At 37.6% G+C, this 12,500-nt stretch overlaps 1 protein-coding gene across 2 annotated transcripts in view; it reads right to left on the reverse strand.

Moving 5' to 3' along the window:
- foxl2b (forkhead box L2b) overlaps positions 1 to 12,500 on the reverse strand; it is a 47,112-nt gene that overhangs the window by 23,281 nt on the left and 11,331 nt on the right. For both annotated transcript variants that reach the window (XM_067452892.1, XM_067452891.1), the window contains one exon: positions 937 to 1,134. The gene's annotated coding sequence lies outside the window, so the exon portion shown is untranslated. The remainder of the gene's footprint in view (positions 1 to 936; positions 1,135 to 12,500) is intronic.

Raw genomic sequence — 12,500 nt, forward strand, 5'->3', positions numbered from 1 at the left:
TTAAGAACTAATAATAATATTAATAACAACAACAATAATTTATTTTATGGCCAAATATTATCAAATAAATAAATATATAGTATTTTACCTAAAGAAAAAACTTTTTTTTTTCACATTTGCCTTAATGCAATTAAAATAAAATAGTAAATGAATAAATGTAATTTTAAATACTTTAATGTGTTTTGATTATAAATAAATACATTAAAAAAACATTGCTTTAGCGATTTACAGGGTTTTATTTTTTAATCAGGTTTTTAATTTTTCAAAAAATATAATAAGAATAATAATCAAAATAATAATAATAAAATGTTTAGGAATATATAAATAATATTTTGCATAAAGAAAATCAGGCATATTTTAGATTGTTTTGTACACTGTGACATTTTTATATAAACCGATTTTATTTTCCGCATTTTTTTAATGCAAGGCAAGTATTTGTTTCTAATTAAGTACTACACTCTAAAAAATGCTGGGTTAAAAACAACCCAAGTTGGGTTGAAAATGCACCGACCCAACAATTGAGTTGTTTTAACCCAATGGTTGAGTTGTTTTAACCCAGTGGTTGAGTTGTTTTAACCCAGTGGTTGGGTTAAATGTTGCTTAAGACAACCCAATTGCTGGGTAAGAACAACTCAACCATTGGGTTAAAACAACCCAATTGTTGGGTCGGTGCACTTTCAACCCAACTTGGGTTGTTTTTAACCCAGCATTTTTTAGAGTGTACTAATAATATTAATAACAACAACAATAATTTATTTATTGGCCATGTTTTCAATTCAGTTCAGGTCGAATATTTTTTCTATTATTATTTTGCATAATGTAAGATCGTGTGAACTACACGTTTGAACTACAACAATAAAAGTGCTTGTGGAGAAAGCGAGCGTTTGTATAATTGGACCTTCCTGATATCCGCCTCATGTGTGTGTGAGCGCTGACCTTGATGAGCAGATGAGTGAGCGGTGTGAAGATGGGCTGTATCTCTGCAGGACGCTGAGACCCGACTCTATCGGGAACATGTTGTGTTTCAGACACTGATGACTGCTGTAGAAAACATCTCCCACTCCAGCCTTATCAGGTGCTGACGGGCAGATGCGGAGCGATTCACACACACTCCACATGACTCTTCCTCCAATTCTAAAGAAAATCACAAATGAGTTCTCGTAAAAAATACACTGTCAAAAATAAAAACGCAAAATGTACATTATCCAGTAATTTAACAGAAATTTCCGTTAACCCTTAAAACACAAACTAATGCAATGTGAACACCTGTAAAAAACCAATACGGAAAATTCCTTCATATTTATACAGTACATTGTGCCATATTTTTACAGACTTTTTTTTACAGTGTACTAGTGAATATATGACTTTATACTTCACACTATATTGTCAAAATTGTTGTGACGTCTGCCTCTACGTGCACAAATTAACTTTAATGCCATCCCATTGTTAACCCGTGGGGTTTAATCTGGAGTCGGCCCACCCTCTCTAACAGCTCCAGCTCTTCTGGGAAGGCTTTCCTCAAGGTTTAGGAGTGTGTTTATGGGGATTTTTGCCCATTCTTCTAGAAGCTCATTTGTGAGGTCAGGCACTGATGTTGGACGAGAAGGCCTGGCTCTCAGTCTCCGCTCTAATTCATCCCAAAGCTGTTCTATCGGGTTGAGCTCAGGACTCTGTGCAGGCCAGTCCAGTTCCTCCACACCAAACTCCTCATCCATGTCTTTATGGAGCGACGCTTTGTGCACTGGAGCGCAGTCATGCTGGGACAGGAAGGGGCCGTCCACAAACTGATCCCACAAAGTCAGGAGCATGAAATTGTCCAAAATGTCTTGGTGAGGCATTAAGAGTTCCTTTCACTGGAACTAAGGGGCCACCGCCTGAAAAACAACCCCACCCCATAATCCCCCCTCCACCAAACTTTACACTTGGCACAATACAGTCAGGCAAGTCTCGTTCTCCTAGCATGTTATGTTACAAACCCGATTCCACAAAAGATGGGACACTGTACAAATTGTAAATAAAAAAGGAATGCAAAAAGTTACAATCTCATAAACTTATATTTTATTCATAATAGAATATAAATAACATATACAATGTTGAAAGAGAGACATTTTGAAATGTCATGCCAAATATTGCCTTATTTTGGATTTCATGAGAGCTACACATTCCCAAAAAGTCTGGATAGGTAGCAATAAGAGGCCAGGAAAGTTAAATGTGCATATAAGGAAACGCTGGAGGACCAATTTGCAATTTATTAGGTCAATTAACAACATGATTGAGTATTAAAACAGTCTTTTAAAGTGGCAGTGTCTCTCAGAAGATAAGATAGGCAGAGGATCACCAATGCACACATACATAACCATAAAAATAAAATAAAAATTCATTGCATTCTGTTAATATTCACAATAGTGTCCCAACTTTTTAGGAATCGTGTTTGCACGTCACATGCTATTTTGGAAAATGATTGGCTGATGAATATGTTCAACTGGAACGATATGAGAGTGAGTATTCAATGACGAAATTCAGTAATATTATTGATTTGACTGTCCTGACACTATCAGATGAGAACCTGAATTGATCTGAATAATAACACCATTGTTTTCTGTACAATGGAAATAAAGGTGTCTTGATGTCTGGGGCACATGCAGCACTCAGCATAACCATTAAACCGCCGCTAATCTCCAGAGAGCTACGGCATCGCTGCATCAAGCCAGACGCTGACAGTCTCGCTGCCCTCGAGCGCGCGTTTGGCTTTTAATGTTTCGCTCATGCGAGGCCTTGCGCTGGAATGTTAAGCCAGCACAGGAAGCGTATGAAACTCTCGCTCAAATCAAAGAAACAGGTGAGTGACAGGTGAGGCGCGTCTCAATAGCGGCCCGCACCTGTGAGGAGCTCAGAGATGTGACCCCGGACCCCCGACCTACAGGTGTGCTGCCTTTATTGTTGAAAACAGCTCAGCAGAACCGGTCCTGTGACACCGGCGCATCGCGCACAGATGAGGGTGAACGGCAAAGGCTTTGGGTGTCAAAGAGAAGAACAGACAAGCGTACAAAAAAACAGTTAATGTCTGCTGACAAAACACTAGGGTACCGAAACCCTGTGCTAATATTAGGGCTGTCCTCGACTAATTTGAATCAGAATTGTTGAATCTTTCTATGGTTGACCGATTTGAGGGAAATATAATACACATTTAATATAAAACCTTGTGTGTGTGTGTGTACACTACTCATTGAATGTGTTCGAATTTTAAAGGCGTGGCGCGGCGCTGAACTTCGCTTCGCGGTGCTGTCGGCCGGGGACACACTGCAAGCGTGCCGTGAGCGCCTCAGCTGCGTGGCGTGTCCGTTTTTATTTCGGCTCCCGTCTTAACCGGTTAGAGCTTGCACACTGCCTGCGTGACACACCGCGCGTAAAACGCGTGCATGCTTCAAATAGAAGAGACGCCTATTTTTCACCAAAAAAAAAAAGAGTGGTAACAAATGCATGAGAAAAAAGAGTACCATATGGACGAATAAAAAAATTAAAACAAGCATAGTTAAAACAGTTGTAAAGACAATAATAATAATAATAATAATAATAATAATAATAATAAAAAAGGTCATATCCACAATAATGGTCTGATATAAAAATAAACATTCTTCAGTTTACAGCCCACATACATGTACCATCTTTATTAGAACACCTCTCATTCATTTCTTTCTCAAACACGTTCTGCAGTTTTACTACATTGTTTTACTACAGATAGATAGATAGATAGATAGATAGATAGATAGATAGATAGATAGATAGATAGATAGATAGATAGATAGATAGATAGATAGATAGATAGATAGATAGATAGATAGATAGATAGATAGATAGATAGATAGATAGATAGATAGATAGATATTAGGCTATCATAATATCATAATATTGATAACAAAGTCATTGAAGTTTCTGTTTCAAATGAACTTGTATCGGTTTAAATTGTTCATTGCAGCGCTGGTGAGGATTAGTTCCACAGACCGTGAAAAAAACGGATTAATTCGTGCCGCGCTGCCCATTGGGTAGCGCTAGTAAACACGTCCGCGCTGCGCTGACGAGTCGGCCGCGAGGCTCGGTCTATTGAACCGCGCAGATGACATGCCCGCACGGCGCGAGCTCGTTGCCTCCCACTTCCGTTCTGTGGATGGCGTTCTGAAACTGGTGGGGCTGCAGCTGGATATGTCTCTTTAATGGAGGGACAGAAATCTCTCAGATTTCATTAAAATATATTCATTTGTATTTTAAAGATGAATTAAAGGGGGGGTGAAACACTCAGTTTCAGTCAGTGTCATGTCAATCTTGAGTACCTATAGAGTAGCATTGCATCCTGCATATCTCCGAAAAGTTTTTATTTTTTTAATAATTATATAAGAAAGATGCGCTGTTCCGAGTCTTTCCGAAAAAAGCCGAGCGGGTGGGGGCGTGTCGTGTGAGCGGAGCTAAATAATGACGTGTGCAGCAGCGCGCTGTGTGTTGAGTCGAGCGTCATCCCTAACAGCGGAAAAAAACTTTAGTCAAAATAAAAATATGGCTTTTAATCAGATACAGCCATACATCTATGATCCGGAATCAGACCCAGAGGCTGCAGTTGAACAGGAGCAGCAGCAAAAACGACTAGAGCAGGACGTCTGTATGTGGTAAGTTACAAGTTATACACTAACTATATAATATGCTTAGCGGCTTGTGTTATTTACATATTTATACTTGAATTATATCGTCGTATTTTTGTCTTTGAAGGTGTACATGTGGGAAGTGCAGTTGTGCACGTGTGTTTGTGTGTTTACGCGTGGTTTGTGTAGACAGTAAGCGGACTAAAAGCAGTCTCACTCACCCTTCTAACGTTGGGACTGCTCCATCCTTCAGCATTAGGCGATTGGGAAAATTCGGCGTCGAGCTGGGCCTTGTTTATGCAGCGAACAGATATAAACATTCGCGCAACTCAGTTGCTGATCCGCAAATTACATCCACTGTTGCCTTAACGCGGGGTTTTTGGCGAATCTGTGCAGGACTGTCTTGGTCTGGCAACCAAAAACCCACTTTTTTGGTGACATTGTTATGTGCTATGTGTAATTGTCACCTGTCCAGCATCCTACAAGCCCCGCTTTGATGGGCGTAGGCTGTTGCTTTCGCTCTCTCCCTCGCTCTCTCTCACGCGCTTCCGGTAGAATTGTCCGTAAGGCCCATACAAGGAAATTCCGCCCCCACTAACGTCAATGGGGACGCATGATCTCAAAAAACTTGCCGAAACTTATGACTAACCGGAAGTAGTATTTTTGACAAAGAAATACTCCCATCAAACGTCCACCTTAACTTTTGAAACTTTGTCCATGTTTAGTATGGGATTCCAAGTCTTTAACAGTGTAAAAAGATCAGTATGCATGAAACAGCATTTCACCCCCCCTTTAAAGTCTTAGTTTGGAGCGACAGGAGGGTGAGTAACAGGGACAACGTTTATGTATGGCAGCTGCAGGGGAAATAAACTGCTCATGATGCCGCTCGTTAGTTATAAAAGCAAATTTAAACAGCCTGAGCCTAACCCTTTTCAGCAGATAGAAGCACGAAGTGCTCCAAAATCTCCTGATAGCGAGCTGCATTGACCCTGCCCTTGATAAAACACAGTGGACCAACACCAGCAGCTGACATGGCACCCCAGACCATCACTGACTGTGGGTATTTGACACTGGACTTCAGGCATTTGGGCATTTCCTTCTCTCCAGTCTTCCTCCAGACTCTGGCACCTTGATTTCCCAATGACATGCAAAATTAGCTTTCATCTGAAAAAAGTACTTTGGACCACTGAGCAACAGTCCAGTGCTGCTTCTCTGTAGCCCAAAGTGTCTTGCCCTGGGGAATGCGGCACCTGTAGCCCATTTCCTGCTCACGCCTGTGCACGGCGGCTCTGGATGTTTCTCCTCCAGACTCAGTCCACTGCTTCCGCAGGTCCCCCAAGGTCTGGAGTCGGCCCTTCTCCACAATCTTCCTCAGGGTCCGCTCACCTCTTCTCGTTGTGCAGCGTTTTTGCCACTTTTTCCTTCCCACAGACGTCCCACTGAGGTGCGTTGATACAGCACTCTGGGAACAGCCTATTCGTTCAGAAATGTCTTTCTGTGTCTTCCCCTCTCTCTTGAGGGTGTCAATGATGGCCTTCTGGACAGCAGTCAGGTCGGCAGTCTGACCCATGATTGCGGTTTTGAGTAATGAACCAGGCTGGGAGTTTTTAAAAGCCTCAGGAATCTTTTGCAGGTGTTTAGAGTTCATTAGTTGATTCAGATGATTAGGTTAATAACTCGTTTAGAGAACCGCTTCATGATATGCTAATTTTTTGAGATAGGAATTTTGGGTTTTCATGAGCTGTATGCCAAAATCATCAGCATTAAAACAATAAGACCTGAAATATTTCAGTTGGTGTGCAATGAATCTAAAATATATGAAAGTTTATTTTTTATCATTTCATTATGGAAAATAATGAACTTTATCATAATATGCTAATTTTTTGAGAAGGACCTGAATGGTCCTATTCATGTGTGTGTGTGTATATATATATATACAAATGAATAGGACCATTCAAACAACCCAATTTCTGGGTGTGTCCATTTTCAACCCAACTTAAGTTGTTTTTAACTCAGCATTCTTTAGAGCGTAACCTTTTAAGTTGCAGTTAGTTGAGTACCTCATATATATATATATAATATTCCTTTGAGATGAGTAATACTGCATGATTGCACTTCCAGGATCTTCAGACATCAGTGTGAATCTCTTACTCACAGACTGATGATTCTCCAGATAAAATGTGGAGAGATCGCTTACCACTGATAGTTACCGAGATGCCGGTAAATATTACTGTAAAACATGTGCCGCTCTTTGTTTCAAAGGAAGCAAAACATAAAATATATCCTGGAGGACTAGAGATTTGTCCAAAAAACTCTGGTGGACAATAAAAATGTGGATCAAATTTCAAAATAGGTGGTTGATAAAACATCAGAATCACCAATTGGCTCCCTTTCAATTCCTGATTTGGAACTTTAACTGAATGTTTAATACGAATTTGAATTGGAATGACAGGAATTGTAATTATAAACTTGCTAGATATAAAGTAGGAAACCTTCAGGCAAGGTTTTCTTAAGTCATCATTCAAAGTGTTGGATTTGAAACATTTCAAGAGTAATTTTTTCCCTTTTGTGCCAAATATCCGTTTAAACGCTTCTCAAACAAGAACAAATGTAGGCGGGGCTTGATTGTGTCTGTGTGGAATTGATTGGATGGTGGTTTGCTATTGGTGGATCTCATGTGAGTGACAGGTGGCCCCGCCCACATCATCAGAGATATCGCTGTTTTTCCGATTCAAGATTATTAAAACAATAATGATGTGCACCGATAAATAGTTCATAATAAACACCGTAATGTTCCATAAGTAACGATCTCTTTAGTTCCTGTCTCAATGAAGCCCCTCCTTCTGAAAAGCACACTGTGCTCTGATTGGTCGGCTGGAGCAGTGGGATGGAGGGACTTTGGAACTTTTTACAGTATTGGAACATTTGGAACACATTTAAACTTTGTGACTTTTAGAGAATTTGAAATGTTTTTTTCTTTGCTAACATTCTGACTTAGAACTTTAGGACACTTCGGAACATTTGGAACTTTAGCACACTTTGGAACTTTTGGAACTTTAGGACACTTTGGAACTTTTGGAACTTTTACAAATATGTATTTTTTATTTTGGGCATGTTGGGGATTTTTAAACTATTGGAACATGGATTTTTTTTTAAAATTTGGAACGTTTTTCCTTTGCTTACACTCTGACTTTTGGAACTTTAGGACACTTTGGATCTTTTTTCTTTTTTTTCTTTTTTAACTTTGGGGCACTTTGGGACTTTTGAAACTATTGGAACATTTGGAACATTAATTTTATTGAATTTGGAATGTTTTTCCTTCGCTTACATTTTGGCTTTTGGAACTTTTTATTTTATTTTTATTTTTTACTTTGGGGCACTTTGTGACTTTTAGGCCTTTAGTGAACTTTTAAAAATATGTTTGTTTTTTTTATTTTGGGCACTTTGTGGCTTTTGAAACTATTGGAACGTGGATTTTATTGAATTTGAAACGTTTTTCTTTTGGAACTTTAGGACACTGGAACTTTTTTTTTTTTACATTCTGACTTTTGGAACTTTAGGACACTTTGGAACTTTTTTTTTTTTTTTTTTTTTACTTTGGGGCAGTTAAGAACTTTTTTTTTCTTTTTTTACGTTTGGGCACTTTGGGACTTTTGGAATTTTAGGGAACTTTGAAACTTTTAAAAATATATTTTTTATTATTATTTTGGGCACTTTGGGACTTTTGAAACTATTGGAACATGAATTTTATTGCATTTGGAACGTTTTTCCTTTGCTAACATTTTGGCTTTTGGAACTTTAGGGCACTTTGGAACATTTGAAACTTTCTGAATTTTGGGCACTTTAGAACTTTTGGGATTTCAGATTGTTTTGGAAACTTTTTAGCATTTGGGACTTTTTCTTTGCAGAGCTCAAACAGCAAGACTTAAAGAAAGATTGACATGGAAAAAAGCACAATAGATCCTCTTTAACACAGCCATTTTTAAACAGCAATTAGGAGCAACTGTAATAATGATGATTGCCTTTGTAAGCGCCGATAACTTTAGAGGCAAAACATTGAGAAGAGACTCAGACAGACTCAAAGACAGAGGCTAAAGACACAGAGGCAGCGAGATGAGCAGAGATAAATATCCCGCTGAGAGCAGATAACCAGAGGAATGTCTCTCTCCTTTATTATGGACCCAGTTCACCCTCCTCTACAGGCCTGTCCTAACCTGCCCTCAGCTCAGGAGAAATGAGCCACAATATCTCAGTGCTGTAGATTAACACGACTGACTCAACCTAACTGGAGGCTTAGGCCTTCAAATGCAGGAAAACGGCAATGACAGTCAGACCATCAGATTATGGCTACGCGGCTGCTGATTGGCCCAAGAGTGTGTGATGTGTAAATTTAACACAGAAGCCTGTTTCAAAGGGTCAGATAATTTCTTTTGTCCGAGACTACTGCATGTTGGCAAATTGGCAATCCCACAATGCACTACACAAAAACTGCTTTTCTTACTCAGTATTTTTGTCTTGTTTCTAGACTAAATATCTAAAAATTCTTCAAACAAGAAGTATTTACTAGACAAGCAAAAGTTATTGTCTTGTTTTGGGGAAAAATAACTCAAAATGAAGAGCCTTTGCTTAAAATAAGATAAATAGTCTGCCAATGGGGTGAGAAAAATAATTTTAAAAGAACATTATTTTTCTCACCCCATTGGCAGATTATTTAACCTCTTAACCCTCGCCCTGTGCTGAGAAATAAATAAAAAAATGACATACCCCAAATAAAAATGTCTGCAGCTCTTAAACCCTATAGTCTATATCCATAAATGTGGTCTTATTTTAAACTAGACACTTTAAATTATGTTACCCAAAAGTAATAATAACTCAAATAGTATAGGGACAGATTAAAACAAGGGGAAATATGCATGTAAGTGACTCACGTTTTTATTTTTTTATTATTCCCTTATGGAAAAAAATATTAGATTTTAATTTTTATGCCCTGAAAATAACCTAAATATAAAACTGAATGTCTGATCATGCTTTGATTAAAATTTGAGGACGATTCTCTCAAAAATGTAGCTTCTGTAAGCTTTTATGTCAAAAAAGACTGGGCGTCCTTTCAATAAAGTCCAATTATATTAGAACATTTGTGTAATAGTAAAGAGTAGTTTTTATTCAAATAAATCTGCAATAAACTGCTAATTATAATGCATTTGCAGTCCCTGATAACTAAAACAACTATTTACAGAATTTACAAGTGTAAAAAAAACTCATTTAGTTGATAAAAACAGTCTCTTATTTAGTCTGCGCGTTGTGTGTAAGAATGTGTGCTTACACTGGCAGGCGCTGGATACGATGAATGAAAACTGTGGAGACGACGCTATGTAACAGCTAAGTAAGCATGAGGTATTCACCAATGCTTCTTACGACATCTCTTACAGAAACTACGCAAAATATTGTCTTTTGATTCGTTACTACATCCATCAATCAAATCTATGCTGGCTATGCATTGGCTAGGCATTGACTGGCTTATCCAACAAAGGACCGGCGAGTTTGACTGACAGATGTATCACCCAGTGACGCGCTCCCTTTCTATTTATGTGTCCTAGTCAGCTTTTCATTGAAGGAGAGAGACCTGGGAGGGTTTAATATAACCGGAACAGTCCACAGTACAGGGGAGATTGTCAAAATAAGGCTTACAATCGCTATTTCATTGAAAATGGACATGATTGATTACTCTTAAAACAAAACGCTTATGCAAACAACGGAGGATTTTTAGTTTTTTCCCCTTATTTTTTCGTTGTTTTGGATTAAAAGTGGGATGCATTTTGAAGAGTGGACTCTTACACAGACATGTATGCTGTTGTTTCGTGGATTCGTCCGATCTGATCTGAACGTCAGGAGATGAAAGATGAGTACCGCGTTCATTATGCTAATGTTTAAATAGCCACTGCTTTAGCATTTAATTTAACCCTTTCCTCTCTGGTGTATTTATTGCAAAAACGAGTTCAGAACATGAATCTTGAGTGTTTTAGCTTTCAAATGATGCATAGTTTGTGATAGTTGATTGAACAGTTTGTATAAAACAAAAGTAATTATAAGTAGAGACACGCCCACTTGCGTCAGACGCCCCGCCCACGATCCGGTGCGGATTAAGAAGTTAAATTGACTGAAATTTAGATATTTAGTCTAGAAACAAGACAAAAATACTGAGTAAGAAGAGCATTTTTTGCAGTGTCTAACTGAGATAGATTAGGAAAAAGATATATATAGATATATATATATTTTGAGATAATAATTATTATTATTATTGAGTTATTAAAACAATTTCCGCTAATTGAAATTAAAGGGAAATAAAATTAAACATAAATTATAAAAAATAAAGATAAATAAATATAAATAAATAAATATAATAAATTAAATATAAATAAATATATAAATATAAGTTGAAAAACTTAAATTAAATGAAAATTACAAATGCTGCCTTTGCAATAAAGTTAAAGTCTAAAACTTTATTTTATATTAACTCCAAAATAAATAAAAAGATAAATAAATAAAATCTAAATAGCAGTATTAAGATACATTAAAAATATTAAAAATTAATTAAAAATTAATTCTGAATAGTACTAGCACAGACTCATTTTCTAGTGACTGATCACATCTAAATTGTTCAGTTGGCCGAATTTAATTTCTATGAATGAAATTCCCTCAGATGTGATCAGAAATGATTCAGGCCCTTCATAGATAAGACACATTTAAATGATGTTTACTTTACCTAATTAAATTAAGTTGAAATGTGTTCAATCAGCCTAAAATATTTAAATCTGAAGTTTACTTCATTCATTTGCGTTAAAACTACATGAAATATTTGTGCTGACATAACTAACGGCAGTGGATCTGTAGTTCCCAGCATGCTTTGCAAGGGACTGCGCTAGGAGAGATAATGTGCGGATTAAAGTGATATTTTATGTGTTTTACAGTAAAGGGAAAGATGTTATTAGTTTATTGTAGCAAAGTTCGATAATGGAAGGAAGGAAGAGGACACGGGGGTCGGTTGGACTGTTGACGCTCTCTGTATTTATTTATAATTCTCAAAACACATCAGCACACTCAATGGTGTGCTTTTCTCTCAACACAACGATCACTTCCGGGTCGGCACTTCCGGCTTCCGGTTAACTCAGTCTCTGGGGTTCGCGTCAACAGTCCGGCTCTCTCTCTCCTCGATCTCCGGTTCCACCGATGTTTTATACCCTCTCCGCGCTCATTACTAGAACGAGAGACAGGTGTTATTAATCTGCTTCCAACCCACTCACTTACCGCTTGTCCCGCGGCTCTCTCTCCCGCTGCAGACCTCGCTGAACCACGCCCCCCTTGCCACATTTATGTTAGTGTTTAATGTTCGGTTATGATGGACATTGAGGTGTTTCTGTAATTGTGTGGTTATTATTCAGAAGAGTGCGTGTAGTGTGTGTGTGTGTGTGTGTGTGTAGGCTGTGGGCACTTATATACAAATTCATTGGCTGTAATTCCTGCTCTCAATTCAATATTTTTAATTTGTCCAATGAGTTCATTTTGCATTTAATTTTTAAAAATATGCTTGTTGTTACTTCAATTTTTTTAAAGGCAAATTAAACTGATAACAGTGTTCACCTTACATAATAAACTTTTATAAATTCAACATAACATCATCAAGTAAACGGCACATATAAATATTATGTAACAGTGAAAAATTCAAATGGTTTGTATTTACTCAAAGAAATTGTGCCAGCTTTACTTGAATTATTTTGTTTATATAACTAAATTGTTATTTGTAAAAATTGCTCAATATAGTTATGTGAGGAACCACTGACCACATATTTTGTAAGTAAATTCAACAAGACA

This window comes from Pseudorasbora parva, chromosome 9 (assembly GCF_024679245.1).
Source record: "Pseudorasbora parva isolate DD20220531a chromosome 9, ASM2467924v1, whole genome shotgun sequence".
NCBI classification, from domain to species: Eukaryota; Metazoa; Chordata; class Actinopteri; order Cypriniformes; family Gobionidae; genus Pseudorasbora; species Pseudorasbora parva.